The following is a 23,453-nucleotide window of genomic DNA, read 5'->3' as shown; positions in this document are numbered from 1 at the left end:
TGACACACCTGGATAATTCAGAATAATCTCCATCTCAGATGCCTTAATCACAGCTGCTAATGAAGTTCCTTTTGTCCTACATAGGTTCCAAGGATTAGCAGGTAGACACCTTTGAAGGGCTGGGGGCAGGGCCCAAGGTGCAGGGAGAGCTGCTCAGCCCTGGCTGCCTCCAGGTGGAGGGAGGTGCGTGGTGAGCAGTATTGGGAAACAGGAACAACTGGACGGTGCTTGGCCTCCCCCAGTCCCCCTTTCGTAAATCCCACACTGCTGCTGTGGGGTTGACTGGAACACGAAAGCAGATGCAAGCAGCCCCAACAGGCCGCTATGGCAGCATCCACACAGGTGGGCCTGGAAGCCCAGCCCAGGGCCCCCATGCAGGAGAAGCACCGGAGGACAGATCCCAGGGGCGGCCACGGTGGCTGCCCTTTCGGACTCAGGGTAGGGATGGGATGAAGGAGGTATGGGGGTGGAACATCCCTTCCATCACGTCCTCCCCTCAACAACAGACTCCCAAAACTGCTGACATTCTTTAAAGTTCCTCCTCTGTCCCTGCAGGAACATTTGACATGAACAGGGTCCTCGTTTACCATCTGCTAAGAGAGGCCCCAGCGGAGAAAGGCACACGTTAATGAGGAGTGGCTGGAGGGGAATGGAGGAAAATGACCACCATCTGCTCCAGGGCTTTGGGAAATGGGAGGGACTGGGACAGATGTAGACTCGGTGACCCCAATTTACTTTAAAGTGCAGCCGTCTCAAGGTCTGGGCTGCAGGGACCCAGGTGTCCTTGCTGATGCCCTTAGCAGGCAGATGCTGTTCCCATGGTTTCCACCTAGAGAGTGGCCCTTGGTCTTCTCAGTGAGAACGCGGTCACCTGCAGCAGCTGGTCAGCACTGGGGGTCGGTAGGGGCGGGGTCCAGGCAGAGGCCCAGTCATGATACAATGATGAGTTGGCCAGAGCAGGCAATGCAGGTGGGGAAAAGAAGGAACTGAGGTGGGAAGGCTGGCACAAGGACAGATGGACCCGAGGTGGGGTCCCTCAGGTCATTCTAGGGGTGAACACATTTTCCAGGCAAAGTTGGGAGTGGATGTGAAGTGAGAGATCACGTGTTGCCCAAATGCTGTTCAAATCAAGAACTTCTAAAAGAAAAATAACTCATTCAGTTTTTACACTGATGGTATAGGGGTGGGAGGTGGCTCCTATTACTATTGCCATTTAATGGATGGGAAAACTGAGGCCCAGACAGATTAAAAGTTTGAAGCAAATCAGTGTACAAGTCTAGATTAAAGCTCTGGCCTGTGGCTCTCATGGCTTTGTTTTTATTTTTGAGACAGGGTCTTGCTCTGTTACCGAGGCGGCAGTACAAAGGTGCAATCATAGCTCACTCCAGCCTCTGCCTCCTGGGCTCAAGCACTCCTCCCTCCTCAGCCTCCCAGATTGCTGGGATTACAGGCACATGCCACCATGCCTGGTTAATTTTTGTATTTTTAGTGGAGATGAGGTTTTGCCACGTTGCTGAGGCTGGTCTCAACTCCTGAGCTCAAGCAATCCTCCTGCCTCTGCCTCCCCAAGTGTGGGGATTATAGGCGTGAGCCACCGCGCCCAGCTTGCCTTGTTAATCCACACACAAATGGACCGAAAGCTTCCTGGAAGCAGGGCTGTGGATTAAGGCTGTGACCACCCCACACACACTCCCCTCTCCAAGCACACCGTGAACCCACAGCAGTGAACCCTTGTTAGCTGATTCAGTCAACTGAATGCAGATCTGATTAGACAAACTGAGGCCGCCTGAATCCCAGCTCTGGAAAGAATAACTGCTATGAGCCAGAGGATGGCAAACTCTTTCTCTAAAGGGCCAAATAGTAAATATTTTAGGCTTTGCAAGCCACGAGATTCTCGTGCAACTATTCAACACTCAAGTGTGAACAAGGCTCTGTTCAATTTACCTTTATTTACTAAACAGGCGGGCCAAAGTTGGCTGACCTCTGCAACCCTGTAAATAATCTACTGAAAGCCAGTCATGGGGATGGGGGTGCATGTTAGATCTGAAACAATGAGGTGTGTGTCCTCCTCTGTCCTTTACAAAGTGGGGAAGGAAGGGAGGTGTGGTAAGAAAACAAACAGATTTTGTGCTGAAGATTGAATAAAGGTGTTCACCTTTAATCTGCTGTTTACCGCTATCGGCTGCCTTACATTTATCCTCAGAATAACTCACCAAGATTTAGCCCCATTCTCCAGATTAAATAAGTGCCTCAGAGAAGTTAAGGAAGTTGCCGAAGGTCACACAGCCCGGATTCTAACACGAAAGCCTGTTCTCGTTTCCCTATGCTCTGCTGGGCCTGACCCAGTCTGGGCTTCGATGCTCCTGTTGGGGTAGTGACCTGTTGTGCAGTGAGATGACCCTGCAAAGTCACTGCTGGGTATTCGAGGCCCAAGAGACAAAGTCTATAAGGGGCGGTAGCCTCCACCCAGCACAGTACGGTGACACAAGGTGGCCCAGGCAGTCTGCTGACCCCTTCAGCCTAAGAAAGAATTTCTAATGGGGTGATGATGTCAGAAGTGTGTGAACCACAGCAACTCCATCTTGAATAGGAGCTGGGTAAAATGAGGCTGAAAGTACCGGGCTGCATTCCCAGACCGTAAGACGCTCTTAGTCACAGGATGAGATAGGAGGACGGCACAAGACACAGGTCATGAAGACCTTGTTGGTAAAACAGGTTGCAGTAAAGGAGCCAAAACCCACCAGAACCAAGATGGTGACGAGTCGTCCTCACTGCTACACTTCCATTAGTGCCCTGACAGCTTACAAATGTCATGGCAGTGTCAGGAAGTTGCCCTATATCGTCTAAAAAGGGAAGGAATGGGCCGGGCGCGGTGGCTCAAGCCTGTAATCCCAGCACTTTGGGAGGCCGAGGCGGGTGGATCACGAGGTCAAGAGGTCGAGACCATCCTGGTCAACATGGTGAAACCCCGTCTCTACTAAAGATACAAAAAATTAGCTGGGCATGGTGGCGCGTGCCTGTAATCCCAGCTACTCGGGAGGCTGAGACAGGAGAATTGCCTGAACCCAGGAGGCGGAGGTTGTGGTGAGCCGAGATTGCGCCATTGCACTCCAGCCTGGGTAACAAGAGCGAAACTCCATCTCAAAAAAAAAAAGGGAAGGAATGAATAATCCACCCCTCGTTTAGCATGTCAAGAAATAACCATAAAAACGGCAACCAGCAGCCCTCAGAGCTGCTCTGTGGAGCAGTCACACTTCATTCCTTTCCTTCCTAATAACCTGGCTTTCACTTTAATCAACAGACTCGCTCTGAATTCTTCCTTTTGTGAGATCCAGGACCCCTTTCCTGTAACAATGATAATGTTAGAAGCAGCTGGGAATTGGGAAAATCTTGGAGGACACTTTTAATTTCCAAAAACCCATGAAATGGGAGATTAAGAAAACTCACCAAATAATACCTAGATCTTAAGGGGCCTGGAGATGCCAGCTGGTTTTAGGGCTCCACACACAAAATGCAGTTAGAATAAACTGATAAGGGAGGCTGCTTTGTTGGAAAAGAGACACAGCAATGTCACAGGCAAGTGGTCCCGATCCAGACTCTAAGAGAGGGTTCTTGGATCTTGCACAAGAAATTCAGGGCGAGTCCACAGGGCAAAGCAAAAGCAAGTTTATTAAGGAAGTAAAGTAGTGACAGTATGGTTACTCCATAGAGTAGGGCGTTCCTGAAAGGAAGAGGGGAAGTGTGTCCACCCTAGTACAACACTCCTTTATATAGGATAAATAAGATCATGGGGGGGGGGGGGTTTGACATGGTGGCTCATGCCTGTAATCCCAGCACTTTGTGAGGCTGAGGTGGGTGAATCACTTGAGGTCAGGAGTTCGAGACCAGCCTGGCCAACATGGTGAAACCCCATCTCTACTAAAAAATAAAAAATTAGCCAAGGGTGGTAGTGTGTGTCTGTGATCCCAGCTATTCGGGAGGGCGACACAGGATAAACACTTGAACCCGGGAGGTGGAGGTTGCAGTGAGCTTGGATTGCACCACTGCACTCCAGCCTGGGAAAAGTTCAAGACTGTCTTTAAAAAAAAACAAAAACAAAAACAGAGAGAGAGCTCATGGGGAGAGACATGCTCTGCTACAAGATTTGTGATAAAGGAATAATTTTCTTAATCACTGTACTTTGCAAGAATCCGTATTATCATCTTTAAACCAAAATTAGGAATGCTTCTGTTAGAGTAAACTCCAAGTCTCTCTTCAAAGAATCAGTGTGTCAGTATGCTCAGCTCCACTTTAAAGTTTAACTTCCTGGTCCTCTTTGCCCCTTTGCCTCTAGTTTCAGTAAACAGCTTTCCTGCCCGTTCTAATCAGTAGCTCACATCTGTTCCCCTGGTCACCTGCTCTGACCTGAGTTACCCCTGGTCACCTGCTCTGACCTCTTCAGTAGCCGTCCTTCCCACCAAACCACCTACTCTGCCACTCCAGCTCATACCCCTGCTCTCTTTAAAATAGCCAATGGAATTAACTTAGACTGTGTGGTCTAACCCTAGCAATAGGGGAATGACACAGAAGTAGGGGCGACTTCTGTCAGGAGTCAGAACCCCTTCCCTCCCTTGTCCAGGTGCATGCTCACCATTGCTCCATTGGTGAGATGCACCCTCCTATAGAAGTAAATTTCCTTGCTGAGAAAATTTATATTCAAGTGCTACTTCTTTTGAGGCAATGAAAATTTACATGTAACACTTCTGTTCAAGATACCGGGATATTGGGACACTCCCAAGTCTGGGTCTCTTTAGTGTTATGAATCTGTTCCCTTAACCATAAACATCTAGAGGCTAGAGATACCTTACACTCCAGAATGCAGCCAGGCAAGTCCCAGCCTCATTTTCCGAACCCTCACTGGAATTGCTCTGGTTCAAATGCCTCTGACAACAGAACCAGAAAGCTTCTTACTCCTCCTCCCCATCTCCACAACCCTCACCTCCACACAAAAAAAATATTACTGGGCTACATGGTGCTTGAGGTTAAAGTCTCTTTCAGCCTTGAGATTGTCATTTCAATGCAATTTTTTGCAAATTAGATGAAAACCACAGATCAAGCCAGAGAGAGGGGGAGGAATAGGAGATATAGACCTTGGCTGTGCTCTGAGGGAGACCAGATGTTATTAATTTATTAATCTGACAAATATTTGGATGCCTCTGCCCTTTGAACTCAAGGGCTGAGGGACAGGGACCAAGATATGATGCTTATCTCTTTTCCTTCCATGCCCTCCACCACCTCTTGGTCCATGAGAAGCCTCTGGCAGCTGCTATGTTTGGAATCCACTCTCCCAAGAGAAAAGCAGCATGACGCTCAGGGCCGAAGCCGTGATCATGCACATCTGCCCTCCGCAGGCATACGGGCTGTTTTCAGACGAGGTTATGCAGTAACAGTTTGTAGCTTGAAATCATGGAGAAAGAATGGATTCTGCAATAACAATGAGTGTTTAACCATGTATACTAAAATCGTGATGTGCGAGTCCTAGTTTTCTCGTGAACATACCTCCAGTTTCAGAGCCAGCCAAGTTAGCTTAGGACTCAGGGTAAAAAACTCCATAAAAACCATAATCTAAGTCTTTAACAAAATGTAAGTTACATAAAAAAAAAAAACAAAAACAAAAAACCACCTTGGCCAGGTGCAGTGAGTGGCTCATGCCTGTAATCCCAGGGCTTAGGGAGGCTGAGGTGGGCAGATTGCTTGAGTCCAGGATTTCGAGACCCACCTGGGCAACACTGCAAGACTCCATCTCTTAAGAAACAAAGAAACAAAAACTTTTGTAAACCTTTATAAATGTTACGAATGTTACCCAATGGGAGATAATCAATGGAGAGGAAGGAAAGGGCTGGCGAAGAGGTCAAAGGTCTAAATGTGACTTGTCCATTTCTGTTCCAAAGTATTATGGAACAACAGTGATGGGAATGGCTATAATTAAACAAAGGCAGAGTTTCAGTATTTATGGTGTGCTGGGTATTATGATATATGTGGGTTATCTTATTTACTAATTACCACTCTCCCTAGGTACTGTCATCCTCCACTTACAGATGTGGAAACTGAGGCTCAAGTAACACAGTAGGCAATCTCAGAGGTGTGAAAGGAAAAGATGTCATGAGCACCCCAAATCACTAAACTAAGGGGAAAAGTCAGGCTTGGAACTGCTTAGGGCCAACCTACCTTCCTTTCTATTCAAAGTCACGCCTCTGCTCACTGAGAAAAATGCACACCTGATTGCCTCCTTTGGGAAAGCTAACCAGAAACTCACAAGAACACAACCATTTGTCTGTTGTCTACATAGGACCTGGAAGTCTCCTCCTGAGCTCACACCTTCCCACCTTTGTTTCCAGTTGTCCTGGCTTTCGAGACCTGCCCTGCCTTTCCAGACCTAACCAGTGTTCATTTGCATATGTTGATTGGCGTCTCCTGTCTCCCCAGCATGGACAAAACCAAGCTGTGCTCTGACCACCTCAGGCACATGTCATCAGAACCTCCTGAGGCTGTGTGTCATGGGCATGTCAACTTTGGCAAAATAAACTTTCTAGATTAACTGAAATCTGTTTAGGATTTTCGGGGTTGCAGATGTATGCCACATGCTCTGAGTCTAGAGACTTTGCTCTTGAACCCTCAGCCCTCCTGCCTTCCACACGCACCTGCGTGTACTTTCTGTAGGCAGATCTAGTGACTAGTACTGCAGCAAGAATGCATTTAGGAAGCTGCCTGGGCAATTCAGTGGTCAGCCGATATGGGGACTAGGAGTTAAAGACTCTCTACTTTAACCTACGAATTACAACATTCAGTAGCTACAGAACATTATTAGTTCACCTCTTAGTGTATCCTTTAAAAAAGGATACACTAATCTCTTTAATGCATGACTGTGGTAATCAAATCAGATGATGCCTATCAAAGCATCTGAGTCATGATGTGCACATATAATCCATTATCATACCTGCAAGACGTTCTTATCACTGAAAAAGACTAAGAAACCTTGTTTTTGCCTAAAACAAGCCATTCCCCCAAATTAAAAGAGAACCTTGTCACAGAAGACATGACTGCACTGAAGAGAGGGTCAGGCCAGGGGTGGTGGCTCATGCCTACAACCCCAGCACTTCGGGAGGCCAAGGCAGGAGGATGGCTCTCCAGGAGTTTGAGACCATCCTAGTGTTAGATAGAGTGAACGTCAACTTTCTCTTCAAAGAATCAGTGTGTCAGTATGTTCAGCTCTCTTACTCAATTCTCCATTTTGAAGTTTAACTTGTAGTTTCAGTAAAAAACCTTTTTCACCAGTTCTAATCAGTAGCTCACATGTGTTCCTCCATCCCCCTGCTCCATCCTGACTTATCTGGTCACCTGCTCTGGTCATCTGCTTTGACCCCTCGTTACTGCTCTTGCCTGTTCGTAACCGTCCTTCCCACCAAACCATGTACCCCACCACGGTGTCTCATACCACCGCTCCCTTTAAAATAGCCAGTTGGAATTAGTCTAGACTGTGCTGTCTAACCCTAGCTAACAGGGGAACAATACAGCAGTAGGGGTGAACTCCATCAGGAATAAGAACCCCTTCCCCTCCCTTGTCCAGGTGTGCACTCACCACTGTTAAATCTGTGAGCCGCACCCTTCTGCAGAAGTAAATTGCCTTGCTGAGGAAATTTATCTTCGAGTGCTACTTCTTTTGTGGCACTGAAAATTTTACATCTAACACTAGGCAACATAGCAAGACCCTATCTCTACAAAACTTTAAAAGTGAGCCAGGCATGGTAGCATGCACCAATAGTCCCAGATACTCAGGAGAATCACTTGAGCCTAGGAGGTGGATGTTGTGATCATACCACTGTAGTCTTAAAAAGAAGGAGGGGAGGGTGGGGTAGTCAGTAACTCAGCATTGGAGATAACGAACAGAAATAACATTAGAAAGTCCATTTGTCCCATAAAGCAGAAGAAACGGCCACGGACCAGAAAACATCACAAAGGAGAAGACCCAAAAAGATGGTAACGAATATGGAGGACAAGAAAGAGTGAATCATGAAACTGATGCTTTTCCTAGTAATTAAAACAGAATTAACAAGGACATAGCTGAAGAAACTTGGAGGTGAAAATACTCCTCATTTTATAGATCAGAAAGGATAAACGAAACTGGTGAAAGCAGCTCTCTATCTTGGCAAAGTTCTTATATCATGAGGTTCAACAATTCTGCATATATCCAGGATAAGAAAATGTTAACCACAATAGGCCAGTTTAAAAAAAAATCCAGAATAGAACAAAGTTTAAAGGACTGAGCCATGACCTGACAATTTTATGCCAAACCAAGTTACTGTTCTCATGTTTAAACATGAGCAAAGACATCAAAAGAGAGGGCAATAAAGAAAAAAGTGACTGTCAGATGACTCTGCCATCTATATTAAAATGTAATGTAAAGCTTGGATAGATAGAGCAGCGTGATGTAACTCTCTGATCAATAGGAACTGAATTAATACCCTTAAGATGGCCCCAAGTTACAATTTTTTTAAAATAACAAGACAAAGATGCATGTCTTCATTACTGTTTATTTTTCTTGAGACAAAGTCTCCTGTTACCCAGGCTGGAGTGGAGTGGCACAATCATGGCTCACTGCAGCCTCAACCTCCCCAAGCTCAAATCCTCCTACCTCGACCTCCCCAGGCTGGAAGGATCCTCCTACTTCAGCCTGTTGAGTAGCTGGGACTACAAGGCACATGCCACCACACCTGGCTAATTTTTTTTTTTTTTTTTGTAGTTTTTGCAGAGACACGATTTTGCCATGTTGCCCAGGCTGGTCTCGAACCCCTAGGCTCAAGCCATTCTCTCCCCCCAAAGTGCTGGGATTACAAGCCAGAGCCACTGCACCCTGCCCATTGCTACTTTTCAAAATTGCATTGCAGGTTGTAGCTTATGTAATGAGAATTTTAAGTAGCAGGGAGATACAACATTGCTGTTATTTACAGATGATTTAATTGTCCCAGCTAGAAAATACTCAGGAAAAAAACTGACAAACGTTTACATTGAGCAGAGTAGCCGCACTATATCAACATAGAAACGAACAAGCAAGTCAAAGATATGACAGGAAGCTTTTTAAAAACAGTCACAAAGCTAAGCCTTATTTTAAATGATCTGTATATAGAAAGCTGTAAATCTTTACTGAATGACAGGAGACTGACATAGATGGAGATATATCATCCTCGTAAATGAAAAAGACTCAATTATGTCAGTCCATTCTTCCCAAATTTTATGAATTTAATACATCACATCCCTAGTCCCATGTCAATTCTCTGTAGAATTTGAAAAACTTACTCTGAAATGCAGAAGATGAGCTAGGACAATTTTGTTAAGGAAAAAGAAAGGGAAACTTTTGCTACTAGATACCAAAAACACATTACGAAGCTACATGAAACCAGGGCAAGAACATACAAACCAATGAAAGAATGCAAACCTGGGTAGAGACACGGAGGTTTAACATATATTAAAGGGGGTATTTAACATTTGTTAACTGTTATGTATGTTATTAAATGTTAAATGAGCAGAGAAGGACTTCAATAGTCTTGAGACAACGGCCCATGCATCCAGAAAAATCAGTATGTTGGAACACTATGCCATCACACACAAAAGTAACCTTTAGCGGAACCTCAAACTATCTAAATAGAATGAAATACAGGCAATTATTTATGAACTTGGTGCTGTTACAGACTTTCACAATTAAGTTTGTCAAAGTGGCACTGTCCATGCCACTGGACATCCTCCTACTTAAGCCTCTTGAGTAGCTGGGACTACAAGGCACATGCCACCACACCTGGCTAATTTTTTTTGGAAGGGAAGAAGGGACCCAGGACCCCAGAAGCATGCCAACATACAATCCCAAGTCAAAGGTCAGCCGGTGCCTGGATCTCTCAAGTTACCTGTTTGGCCTCCTTCCAAGTGTACTTTACTTCTTTTCATTCCTCCTCTAAAACATTTTAATAAACTTTCACTCCTGCTCTAAAACTTGCCTCGGTCTGTCTCTTCTTCTGCCATAAGCCCCTGGGTCAAATTCTTTCTTCTGGCTGGGCATGGTGTCTCATGCCTATAATCCCAGCACTTTGGGAGACTGAGGTGGGTGATCACTTCAGGCCAGGAGTTTGAGACCAGCCCTGCCAACCTGGTGAAACCCTGTCTCTACTAAAAACACGAAAATTGGCCGGGCATGGTGGCATGCACCTCTAGTCCCAGCTGCTGAGGGGGCTAAGGCAGGAGGGTCATTTGAACCTGGGAGGCAGAGGTTGCAGTGAGCCAAGATCACACCACTGCACTCCAGCTTGGGCATCAGGCTCAACTTTTTTTTTTTTTTTTTGACTCTGACCAAAAAAAAAAAAAAAAAAAAAACCTTTCTTCTGCAGACATTTACGGATTTGTCGCTGGTAACAGAGAGGACTGTGTCTCGATTTTTAAGATTGTTTCCAAGACTAAAGGATGAACAAACTGAATAATTAAAAACCCATTTACAAATAGAAGCTGTTTTGTCCCCCAAATTTCCCATTAGTTGGATACACACTTCATACCACATTCTAAAAGCCCAGATGAAATAATCAGCCAAGTTGTAGAAATGAAAGCATAAAAAAAGCTTCCTGAACATAGAGAAAATATTTTGTATGTGTAACCATAAAAACCTTAACTTCTCTATATCAAATGATAAAAGTCAAAAATCAAAAGGCAGACAAATCTGAAAGAGCAATAAGCACATATGCAGTATAGAAAGATCTTCCACACAGCAAGGTAGAAAAGACCAACAATTCTACATGAATAGGCACACAGTTTCTAGAATTAAGCCAACAGACCCAAGAACATATCTGACCTCAGGTGGCAGGTGGAGAAATTTAAACAAATGTAATACCATTTGTTTTTGGCCACCAAACTGGTCCAAAATGAAAATAAAATACTTAATGTTGACAAAGAGAAAGTAGGATAAACCATTCCAAGCAGTACTGTCCAAAGGAAAAAGATACAAGCCATATACGTAACTTTTAAGGTTACTAAAATCCCCTTTAAAAAGAAACATGTGTCATTTTAATACTGTATCTAACACAGTAAATCAAGAGTATTATTTCAAGTCACTATAAACATTCATAAGCTATTCATTTTTTTTAAGTGGTACTAATTCTCTGAGATTTGTATCTTAGGCTCCTACTGTATCTCAATCCAGATGCAATTTTTTTTTTTACTACAAACGTAAGTTTCATAAAATTTTCCATTGTAAAGATATTCACATACTCAAGTTGTTTCAAACATATTAAGTTTCCCAATAATAGAAAGAGTAACAGCTCTTACAACTTAATCAGGAGTGGTTAAAATTAATACAATTCAAGCCTCAGTTCCTTTGTCACCCCAGCCACATGGTTTTTTCTTGAGACAGGGTCTCACACTGTCACCCAGGTTGGAGTGTGGTGGTGCGATCACAGCTCACTGCAGCCTCCATCTCTTAGGCTTAAGTGATCCTCCCACCTCAGCATCCTGGAGTAGCTGGGACCATAGGCATTTGTCCCAGCTACTACACATGCTTGGCCAATTTTTGTAGTTTTGGTAGAGAGACAGGGTTTCACCATGTTGCCCAGACTGGTCTGCAACTCCTTAGTTCAAGTGATCCTCCCACCTCAGCCTCCCAAAGTGCTGGGATTACAGGCTTGAGCCACCACACCCCACCCAACCTTGGCCATTCTTCAAATGCATCAAACACCTGTGGCTGGTGGCTGCCATACTGAAGGCTGCAGTTCTGTGATACGTACACCTGCCCAACCCAGGTCCCCACTGCAGATGGAGGCAGCTCTTTCTGGAATCTCCCAAGCCCTGACACCACGGCGCTCTCTGATCAATATTCACCAGGGTTTCCAGACTCACCCTCCTGGCCTCATCCACAGGTGCCTTCCAGTCCTCCTCCGATTGATCATCCCCTGGATCTTCCCTGTTCTTGCTGTGACTTTCACCACGATGCACACAGCCCAGTTCTTACTCAACTGCCACCTCTTGAGTTCTCACACTGTAAATTGTAATAACAGGAATAAGAATGATACTAAAAGCAACAGACTCCTTTTATCAAGTAGACTGTGTGCTAAATGCTTTGCATTTTTAAATCAATCATCTGTACCCCTTCCACTTACATGCAGGAAACAAGCTCAGAAAAGGACATATTAGGGCTTCAGTATTAGTACGGAAAGAGTCACTCGTCCTTGGAACCAGACCTAACTGGCCCCAAGCCCCATGCTCTCCCCCGTTCCCCAAGGTTCTGTGCCAATTGTGTGTGCAAGCTCCCTCCCCCAGTCACCAACATGGTGCCCAGAGCTCCTTGAGGACTGGGTCAGCGGGACCCCACCTGGGACATTGCTTCTTCTCAGACATTTGGCCAAGACGGCACAAAGGATAAGAAGGAAACCCCCACGTGGGAATTGACCTGTATCTATGTAAAGAGCTACTGTGCTAGGTACCTTATATAGATGCTCACTTAATTCTCACAGCTACTTGTGAGGTCAGAACTGTAATCACCATTTTACAGAGAACAAGTGAGTCACTGAAAGGCAAACAGCTTGGGAAGCTGTGGGGCTGGGATCTGGTGGAAGACTGTTCCCTCCCCAGGAGGGTGGTGATGCAGGGGAGGCCCACCAGGCCGTGTTTACCGCATGCCTCCATCTCTTCCTCTGAGATGATCATGGTCCTGGTCTCAGGGGTCCATGGCCCTACTAGACTATTATCCACAATGTGTTGAGCAAGAGTCTTTTTTTTTTTTTTTTTCTTGAGATGGAGTTTAACCCGTGGCCCAGGCTGGAGGGCAGTGGCTTGATCTCAGCTGCTGGCAACCTCTGCCTCCCAGGTTCAAGCCATCTCATGCCTCAGCATCCTAGGTAGCTGGGATTACAGGCACCCACCACCATGCCTGGATAGTTTTTATATTTTTAGTAGAGATTGGGTTTCACCACATTGACCAGACTGGTCTCGAACTCATGGCCTCAGGTGATCTGCCCACCTTGACCTCCCCAAGTGCTGGGATTACAGGCATGAGCCACCATGCCCGGCCAAGAGTCCTTTCATTACTGTGCACTTGACCCATAATAAGCCATTCCAGAGACCACTGTGTTGGGATCATTGGGCCCCCACCTTGCTCCAGAAGCACATGAAGCATTTGCCTGTATTCCCACATGCAAGTCTCTTCCAAGCCTATGGCTGAGGTGCTAACATTTGCATTTCACAGATTAAAACAAAAACCAAGGTAACCATGGCATGTCACAAACCGCAAGGCAAGTCAACAGCAGAGTTGGGGGCACTACACCACACCCTGAACTTAGAGTTCACTTGGAACACTTTCTCCTTTATTCTTAAAGGCAAACACCATTTATGAGACACCTCCTGTGTGCTGAGGCAACTGGGATACAGAAATGAGTAAGACAGATGTGAACCTGTCAGAAAAAGGAAAACCTGAACGATTTCTTAAAAAGCAGCCCAAGAAAGCTGTAGGCTGGACATATGGATAATAGGAACTAAGCCTATGAATGAAATCTGAGCCCTTGCCAGTCAGGCTGGCATTCATCAGGTATGTCATTGCGGTGCAACGACCACAACCTTGCCATCAGATGAAGGGCAAAGGCAGGAGAGACTCAGTTATCCCTCTGCAGACCCTGAGAGGCCTTCATACTTGTAACTTTAGTTTTGAGACAGAGTCTTGTTCTGTCACCCAGGCTGGAATGCAATGGCACAATCTCGGCTCACTTGAATCTCCACCTCCCAGGTTCAACTGAGTCTCCTGAGTAGCTGGGATTACGAGCACATGGCACCACGCCTGGCTAATTTTTGTATTTTTAGAAGAGACGGGTTTCACCATGTTGGCCAGGCTGGTCCTGAACCCCTGAACTCAGGTAATCTGCCCATCTTGACCTCCCAAAATGGTGGGATTACATGTGTGAGCCATCACATCCAACCAATTTTTTATCCAATATTCTATGAAAGGAAAAGGAATCATTAAGCTGAAGGGAAAAGTGAAGCCAGGAACTGCTCAGGGCCAACCTGCCTCCCATTCGCTTCAAAGTCAGGCCTCTGCTGACCGAGAAAAATGCTTATCCGATTGGCTTCTTTGGAGAGGCTAATCAGCAACTCAAAAGAATGCGGCTGGGTAGTACAGTGGCTCATGCCTGTAATCCCAGCACTTTGGGAGGCTGAGCTGCATGGACCACCTGAGATCAGAAGTTTGAGACCAACCTGGCCAACATGGTGAAACCCCATCCCTACCAAAAATGCAAACATTATCGAGGTTTGGTAGCAGATGCCTGTAATCTCAGCTACTTGGGAGGCTGAGGCAGGAGAACTGCTTAAACTCAGGAGGTGGAGGTTGCCATGAGCCAAGATTGTACCACTGCACTCTAGACTGGGTGACACAGCAAGACTCCATCTCAAAAAAAAAAAAAAAAAACAACAGAAAAAAGAATGCAACCATTTGTCACTTATCTATGTAGGACCTGGAAGCCCCCCTCCTCACGTCACACCTTTCCAGTCAGAATTATAAGAATGTCACTTTTGCTTCTTCGTCCACTCCAGGCTTCTTGGTTTGCACTAAGTCGGTGTTTCTGGGCTGTCACCCTCAAAACTGGCTCAGAACACAGTCCGCTTTGGTTTCTTTATATCTATAGTGCCTGTTATTTTAACCATTTCGTTGACAATTCCGACTCCCAGGAGGTAAATCCCTAGTGGGCGACTGTCAGAAACACTGACTCATCACCAAGTTCGCACGTGCTGCCTCCCTCACTCGCCACTTCCCAGGCCCCCTGCAGTCAGCTGGGACCATGTGATCTGTCCAAAACGTCAGTGACAGGTGTCAACTCCAGGTTGAAGCAATTAGAAGTTGGGGCATGACTCTCAGCTTCCTCCTTGGGGACCACAGACTGAGCGGGTGGAATCAGAGTAGAACCTGCCTGGATCCTCAGGCACCACATGGAGGGCAGTGTAGTCAGTGCACTGAGAGAGTCAAGAGGAGGCTTGGGTGGGTCAGCCACTGGGATGTTGCCATTTGTGACTGCAGCATAACCTAATATATTTGGATTAGCCCAGTGAGACATAAGCTCAACAGATACTGTAGAAAGACGTTTTTCTTTTGTTTTGGAGACAGGCCTCACTCTGGCCCAGGCTGGAGTACAGTGGTACAATCATATCTCAACACAGCCTGGACCTCCCAGGCTCAAGCCATCCTCCCATCTCAGCCTCCCGTATAGCGCCACTACCTCCATGTCTGGCTAATGTTTACTTCTTGCAGAGACTGGGTCCCACTATGTTGCCCAGGCTGGACTCACACTTTTGGGCTCAAGTGATTCTCCTGCCTTGAGCTCCCAAGGTGTTGGGATTACAGGCACGAGCCAACGCACCTGGCTGAGAAACCTTTAACTTAAAGAAAAAAAAGGACACGTTGAGGCCGGGTGTGGTGACTCATGCCTGTAATCCCAGCACTTTGGGAGACTGAGGAGGGTGGATCATGAGGTCAGATCAAGGTCAGCTAACCAACAGGGTGAAACGCAGCCTCTACTAACACCACAAAAATTAGCCGGGCGTGGTGGCGGATGCCTGTAGTCCCAGCTACTCAGGAGGCTGAGGCACGAAGATAGCTTGAATCCCAGAGGGGGAGGTTACAGAGACCCTAGATCACACCACTGCACTCCAGCCTGAGCGACAGAGAGAGACTCTATCTAAAAAAAAAAAAAGGCACACAACGAGAGATTTTAACAGAATGCTGATTGATTTGGTCTTGCGGGGAAAGTGAAGGTTGCAAAGAGCCTAGATCTGGCAGGTAATGATGGCAGGTTAACATTTTTCAAACACTGCACCATGTGCCAGGCACCAGGCAAAATGCTTAGAAACATCTGAGCAAAGGCCACGCCCAGAAGAAAGCCTACAGCTTGGTGACTAGGAGGTCAGCCAGTGAGGCTCTCTCTCCATTTAGCCATTGGGCACTGAGGATCCCTTTGCCCTGCTTCAAGGGGCAAAGCAAAGATGGCAAGAACATCCCAGCAGGGACATTCAGAGGCAACTACAGGGGCACAGCCCCCGAGGCTGGGATGCCTGGTGCCTTTGAGAACCAGCGAGACTGGTGGCGAGGGCTGGGGGTGGCTGGCAGGTGACTCAGAGGCTCAGGGCCCAGATTTTACTCTGAGTGAGACCAAAGTCTTAGGAGGGTTCTGGGCAGAAAAGCACCACGACTTATCTCCTCAGGCCTCACGAGCATCTCTCTTGGCCGGCTTCGTGGCTCATGTATAATCCAGCACTTTGGGAGGCCCAGGCAGGTGAATCGCTTGAGCTCAGAAGTTTGAGACCAGCCTGGTCAACATGGAGAAACCTCATCTCTACCAAAAAATACAAAAATGAGCTGGGTGTAGTGATGCATGCCTGCAGTCCCAGCTACTTGGTAGTGGGGGCTCTGGGGGGCAGTGGGTAGAGGTGGGAGGATTGCTGGAGCCTGGGAGGTGGAGGCTGCAGTGAGCTGAGATGGCGCCACTGCACTCCAGTGTGCATGACACAGCGAGACTCCGTCTCAAAAAAAAAAAAAAGAGGATCTTTCCAGGGTCAGCGGTTTCAGCCAGGATTGATTGTGTCCCCCAGGGGACATCTGCCAATGTCTGGAGACACTTTCATTGTCACAACTCAGGGGCTGCTACCAGGCACTAGTGTGTAGGAGCCAGGGATGTGGCTGACATCCGAGGCACACCCCCCTGCCCCTGATACACCTGCTGATGAACAGGGGTCCCAGTCTCTCTACTTCCAGTGAAGCTTCTGATGCCAGGACCTGCCCCACTCTCGAACGGGCTTTTATGTCACGACCGCCCGGGAGGAGTAGGTGTTTTCCTAGACTGGATGGAAGGGGCAATGTGGGCCTGCTCGAGGGAAGCTGGCACAAGTATAGGGACTGCCAGAACCAGGACTTAGACCCTTCCGTTTCCAGGGATGAATGATGACCCAGGAAGTGGTGGGGGCTCCCCTGATGTAGCCTCTGGAGCTGCCTCCTAGTTAAGTCACTGCCTGCAGAGGGGGGGAGCCAAAGGGGTATCGTTCTGCTTTCTGCACGCCCACCCTGTCTCCAAGAACAGTACCCAAAATGTGTAGCTCCCACGTTAAAAAAGGCTTCTTCCAGGACAGCCACGGCAGCTCACATCTGTAATCCAGCACTTTGGGAGGCCGAGGTGGGTGGATTACCTGAGGTCAGGAGTTCGGGACTAGCCTGGCCAACATGGTGAAACCCATCTCCACTAAATATATGAAAATTAGCCGGGCATGGTGGCGGGCACCTGTAATCCCAGCTTCTCAGAAGGCCGAGGCAAGAGAGATCACTTGAACTCAGGAGGCGGAGGTTGCAGTGAGCAGATATGGAGATTGCACCATTGAACTCCAGCCTGACAGAGTATGACGATGTCTCAAAAAAACCAACAACAAAAAAGGCCTTCTTCTGGCCTTTGCCACTGGCTCCTCTCTGTCCCTGTTGTGCTCACTGTAACCAAGACTATCCAGCCTCGCTCTGGCCTTTGTCCCCTGAGATGTTCTGCCTCTGCCTCTTCCTGCCACACCAAGCTTTTCTCAAGCAACGCCCTCGCTCCTTCTCCTTCCTGAACTTCAGCAGCCAACTGAGTCCCCTGATTGACTGGCAGCTCAGGGGCCTGCTCCAGGGTTGGGTCACTAGGAAAATGGAAATGGCTTGTCTGAGGTCTGCGGAGCGAGGGAGAAACTCACCTCTCTGACTTCCCGGAGCGTCTTCTGGCGGCTATGGAGGATCCAAGGAGGTGCAGCTGCGCCTGAACATGGACGATTAATAAGGGGCCAGTTAATATGACCTACACCTGCCCCAGCTTTGTGCAAGCCCGAGGCAAACTCGGGCCCCAGGGTGGAGCCTCGACCTCCACCACCTGTGCTGGCTTCGCCAGGGTGCTTGAGAAACACCTCCTGGCCCTGCCCCAAAGCCAGTGCTGCTGCTGGTGGGGCCTGGGAATCAGCATTTTCGCAAGCATTGAATACCGTCTCCTCCCACCCTGACCCACACAGAGGACTCCTCCTCCTGGATTCCGGTCTCAGTGTGTCTATTTCTGGGCTCTTTATTACCAGGAGATCGGAGAGGTCTCAGTTTTGACGGGTTTTCTTCTTTGTGTTTTATCGCATTGTCTCAGCAAGCAAGGGAGGGACTCAGTTCTCACCCCCAACCATGAGCCAGAAACTTTACATACAGGGAAACAATGGTTTATTATCATACATCAGGCCGTTTGAACACAGCGGGTCCCCTCTGTATTCAAGTCTTGCATGCCCATTACAGGGAATTTGAAAACTACAGCCAAATACAAAAATAAAAATTATACCATCCCGGTGTGGTGGTTCAGGACTGTAATCCCAACACTTTTTGAGGCTGAGGTGGGAGGATCGCTTGAGGCCAGGAGTTTGAGACCAGCCTGGGCAACATGGTGAAACCCCATCTCTACAAAAAATAAAAAATTTAGCCAGGTGTGGTGGCGTGCACCTGCAATCTCAGCTCCTCTGGAGGCTGCGACTGGAGGATCACCTGAGCCCAGGACTTCAAGGACGTAGTGAGCTATGACTGCACCACTGCACTCCAGCCTGACTGACAGAGAGAAACTCTGTCTCAAGAAATAATAAAGTAAAATAAAAATTAAAATCACTCATAATCCTACTAGCCACAGACACCAACATCCATTAATATGTTCATATTTCTTCATCCAGTTTGTTTCCCATGTATATACTTTAGCACAGTGAGGAGCTTACCAAATACAGCATTTTTTTTTAAAAAAGATCCATTAAGGTATAATTGACATAAAAGGTATAACTGACATAATTAAATAGCATCTATTTCATGTGTGTAATATATTTTCATACTTGTATACACCCATGACAATCAAGATAATGAACACTGCCATGCACAGTGGCTCGCACCTGTAATCCCAGCAACATGGTGAAACCCTATCTCTACTAAAAATACAAAAATTAGCCGGGCATGGTGGCAGGTGTCTATAATCCCAGTTACTTCGGAAGCTGAGGTAGGAGAATCACTTGAACCTGGGAGGTGGAGGATGTAGTGAGGCCAAGACTGCACCACTGCACTCCAGCCTGGGAGACAGAGCGAGATTCCATCTGGAAAAAAAAAAAAAAAGAACATTTCTAACACCTCCAGGTTAAGTTTTCAATGGCATTTTTATCTAGGAATAATCCAAGTTGACAGAAAAGTTGCAAAGACAGTAGAGACCATTCTCCTTCATCTCTCACTCAGTCCTCCCAATATGAACGTCTTACATGCCTATGATACATTTATTAAATAAAACCCAAGAAATTAATATTGGCACATTACTATTAACTGAACTATGGGCTGTACTTGAATTTCATCAGCTTTTCCACTGATGTCCTTTTTCTGTCCCACCACCCAATCCAGCATCTCACATTGCATTTAGCCGAATATTACATTACTTAGCATATGACTAAGCATTATGTGGTGGAGATCTCTTCAAAAACACTGTTTTACAGGTTGCTTCGTATTTCTTGATGTTCATTTACTGTATTGCTTAACTCAGGTTATTTCTAAGTTTTACTCTTATAAGTACTGTTGCAATTAAAATCTTTGCATCTAAATATTTCTTCACATTTCTTCCTGTTGCTTTGAGATATCCCCCTTGAAATAAAGCCAGGACACTAAAGGTCCCTGATACACGCTTGCTTTTAGGCTTCTCAAGAATGCAGTAACACTTTGCAACCATCCTGAGAATACTTTTTTTCCAGTGGAGATTCATTCATGGAAGCAAAAATTAAAGGATGGAAGTTTAGTGAGAAACAGGATATTTACATGATCTCAAAATATTTCCCTGCATATTACTTGTCAATTACCAAGAAAAGAGTACTAACTTTACATTGGCGAAAACTGGCAGGACCATTAATTGAGTAATCAATGTGAACAAGTCAGAAGAGGACAAACCGACATCTGGGGCTTCACCTGGCATGCGAAGGAAAACACAAAATTAGCCTGTTATCATCTTGCCAAAGATGCAAAACCTGAATTGCATAACGAGAACACACCAGGCAAACAGCATCAAGGGACGAATACCTAGCAAGTGGCTTGTACTCTTCAAAAATGTCAGGCTGGGTGCGATGGCTTATGCCTACAGTCCCAGCACTTTGGGAGGCTGAGGTGGATGGATCACAAGGTAAAGAGATCGAAGCCATCCTGGCCAACATGGTGAAACCCAGCCTCTATTACAAATACAAAAATTAGCTGGGCATGGTGGTGTGTGCCTGTAATCCCAGCTACTCAGGAGGCTGAGGCAGGAGAATCGCTTGAACCTGGGAGGCAGAGGTTGTAGTGAGCAGAAGATGGAGCCACTGCACTCCAGCCTGGTGACAGAGTGAGACTCCGTCTCAAAACAAACAAAAAATCAATGTCATGAAAGGCTGAGGAACATTCTAAGTGAAAGCAGATCAAAGGGACATGACCACTAAATGCAATGGAAAATCTTGGATGGAATCCTGAACTAGAACAGCTCTTAAAATTTTGGTATGAGATACATTCTGGTGGAAATTGATCTGAAGATTAGATCACAGTGCCATGTCAACGTCAATTCTATTTTCTTTTTTAAACAGTCTCACTCTCACCCAGTCTGGTCATGGTGGCTCATGCCTGTAATCTCAGCACTTTGGGAGGCTGAGGCAGGTGGTTCACTTGAGATCAGGAGTTCAAGACCAGCCTGGCCAACATGGTGAAACCCCGCCTCTACTAAAAAATACAAAAACTAGCATGGCATAGTGGCACATGCTAATAAATCCCAGCTACTCAGGAGTGCACAGCAACCTCCACCTCCTGGGCTTAAGCCATCCTCCCACCTCAGCCTCCTGAGTAACTGGAACTACAGCTGCATGCTACCATGCCCAGCCAATTTTTGTATTTTTGGTAGAGATGGAGTCTCCTTATGTTGCCCAGGCTGGTCTAAAACTCCTGACCTCAAGTGATTTTCCCGCCTTGGCCTCCCAAAGGGCTAGGATTACAGGGGTGAGCCACTGCGCCTGGCCAAAAAAGTCTTATCTCAGCAAAGTGATGGAGAGATGCTTCCGTGAAGCCTCGAAGCCTCCAATTTACAGAAAAACTGCAATATTAGAACAAAGAACTTCCCTATACCTCTCACTCAGAGACCTTATTCAAGTGCTGATAATTGTCCCAGTGATGCTCGTTACAGCAAAGGGACACAGTTCAGGATCACATGCTGTCATCAATCTTTATGACTGTCGTCTCCAATCTGAACTGAATTAGAAAGGATGGGCTGGGCATGGTGGCTCATGCCTGTAATCCCAGCCCTTTGGAAGGTCAAGGCGGGCAGATCACCTGAGGTCAGGAGTTTGAGACCAGCCTGAACAACATGGTGAAACCCCATCTCTATTAAAAATACAAAAATTAGCTGGGCATAGTAGCACGTGCCTGTGGTCCCAGCTACTTGGGATGCCGAGGCAGGAAAATTGGTTGAACCCAGCAGGTGGAGGTTTCGGTGAGGTGAGATGATGCCACTGTACTCCAGCCTGGGCGACAGAGTGAAACTCCATCTCACACACAGAAGGAAAGAAAGAAAGAAAGGAAGAAAGGAAAGAAAGAAGAAAAAGAAAGGAGGAAAGAAAGAAGGGAAGAAAGAAGAAAGAAAGGGAGAGAGGGAAGAAAGGAGAGAAAAAAATAGGAAAGGAGGGAGGGAGGGAGCTTCTACATTTTTAGAACATTCTTTTATTTCTAAACATCCTTTCTCAGTAGGAAAGTTTGCAAAACCACAGGAAAACACAGAGGAAAACATGCATCGCAGACTCAGCAAACCCGGAGACAAGCGCTGTTTCCTTCTGGTTGGGTTCCTCATTTTTTGTTCTTTGATCCCGTTTGAGATCACAGTGAATAGATAACATTTTGTGGGTGCATAGCCTCTGACGGCAAGCTGGCTAAAAATGCTGGCTTTTGCTCTTGTTCTATCTATTCCTAGCCTACTGAACAGAATCCCCAGGTTTGGGGGTCTCGGCATCTATATTTCCACTAGTTCCCAGGGATGCCAATGTACCCAGCCAAGAGTAAGAACCACTCTTTGCATTCTGCCTTTGTTATTTAATATTATTTCCTAACCATTTCCCTTCACCATTGGATTTCAATCACTCATATGAGCATGCATTATTTTATATTTCTATATTATGTATACTATTTTGTATACTATGCAAATGATTTTTAAAAGATCTTTTACCAGCCAGACTCATAATTCTGGTTTATAACTTGTGTGAGAGGATTTCCCTAGAGTTGGGCAGTTGGCTGGAGTGAGGGGAACACTTGTGGGATTTCCAAGAGACAAACTGGACGCAAACATCGGGAAACAGAGTGAAGTGGAACCTGTCTTAGAGACTGACATGTTCTTGGGAGATCATCAGTTGGTGACATTAAACTGGGTGGCAATATCTATTGCAATTAAAGATACACATCCAGTCCAGGTGTGGTGGTTCAAACCTGCAATCCCCGAACTTTGGGAGGCCAAGGTGGGCAGATCATCTGTCAGGAGTTCAAAACCAGCCTGGCCAACATGGTGAAACCCCATCTCTACTAAAAATATACAAATTAGCTGGGTATGGTAGTGCATGCCTGTAATCCCAGCTACTTGGGAGGCTGAGACAGGGGAAATCACTTGAATCTGGGAGGCGAAGGTTGCAGTGAGCCGAGATCGCCCCATTGCACTCCAGCCTGGGTAACAGAGCGAGACTGTCTCAAAAAAAATAAAAATAGGCCAGGCACAGTGGCTCATGCCTGTAATCCCAGCACTTTGGGAGGCCAAGGCGGGTGGATCACAAGGTCAAGAGATTGAGACCATCCTGGCCAACATGGTGAAACCCTGTCTCTACTAAAAAAAATACAAAAATTAGCTGGGTGTGGTGGCGTGCATCTGTAGTCCCAGCTATTTGGGAGGCTGAGGCAGGAGAATTGCAACAGAGCTCATGCAACAGAGCAAGATCCTGTCTCAAAAAAACAAAAACAAAACAAAAAGAAAAAAGTTTAGTCTTTGATCCAGCAATTGCACCACAAGGAATTGTTTTCTGTGAATGCACTGCACATAAAGCAAGGACTGAGGCTGTAAAGAGCTCGTTGAGCCACTGTTGGTGATAACAGATGACTCCATACACCACAGACGTCCATCCACCCAATACGGAAATGATGTAATGAACATCATGGAAATGCAGCATCCTTTGTGCTATGGAGCCACTTCCAAAATGTCTTATTAACTAGAAAAAAATTGTGTGCCTGTTTTTAAATATTAGATATAAGTATTCCTGGACATGAGCATTCATATTTTCATAGGGACCCTGTCTCTACAAAAATAAAAATAATTAGCTGGGCATGCTGGTGCGTGCCTGTGGGCCCATTCACTTGG

The 23,453-nt window shown here is 46.3% G+C and overlaps 1 protein-coding gene across 6 annotated transcripts in view; it reads right to left on the bottom strand.

The window, feature by feature from the left end:
• CPPED1 (calcineurin like phosphoesterase domain containing 1) overlaps positions 1 to 23,453 on the bottom strand; it is a 257,223-nt gene that overhangs the window by 66,419 nt on the left and 167,351 nt on the right. For 3 of the 6 annotated variants that reach the window (XR_008475348.2, XR_013524653.1, XR_013524656.1), the window contains 2 exons: positions 19,927 to 20,014; positions 18,246 to 19,164 (listed from right to left, as the gene is read on the bottom strand). The gene's annotated coding sequence lies outside the window, so the exon portion shown is untranslated. Of the gene's footprint in view, positions 1 to 11,907; positions 12,047 to 17,760; positions 17,823 to 18,245; positions 19,165 to 19,926; positions 20,015 to 23,453 lie in introns of those variants that run through there. The other 3 variants (XR_013524652.1, XR_013524654.1, XR_013524651.1) reach the window with 2 other exon arrangements.

Source organism: Callithrix jacchus, chromosome 12 (genome assembly GCF_049354715.1).
Source record: "Callithrix jacchus isolate 240 chromosome 12, calJac240_pri, whole genome shotgun sequence".
NCBI classification, from domain to species: domain Eukaryota; kingdom Metazoa; phylum Chordata; class Mammalia; order Primates; family Cebidae; genus Callithrix; species Callithrix jacchus.
Note: the sequence above shows the minus strand (reverse complement) of the source record. Positions and strands in the feature narration are given on the sequence as shown.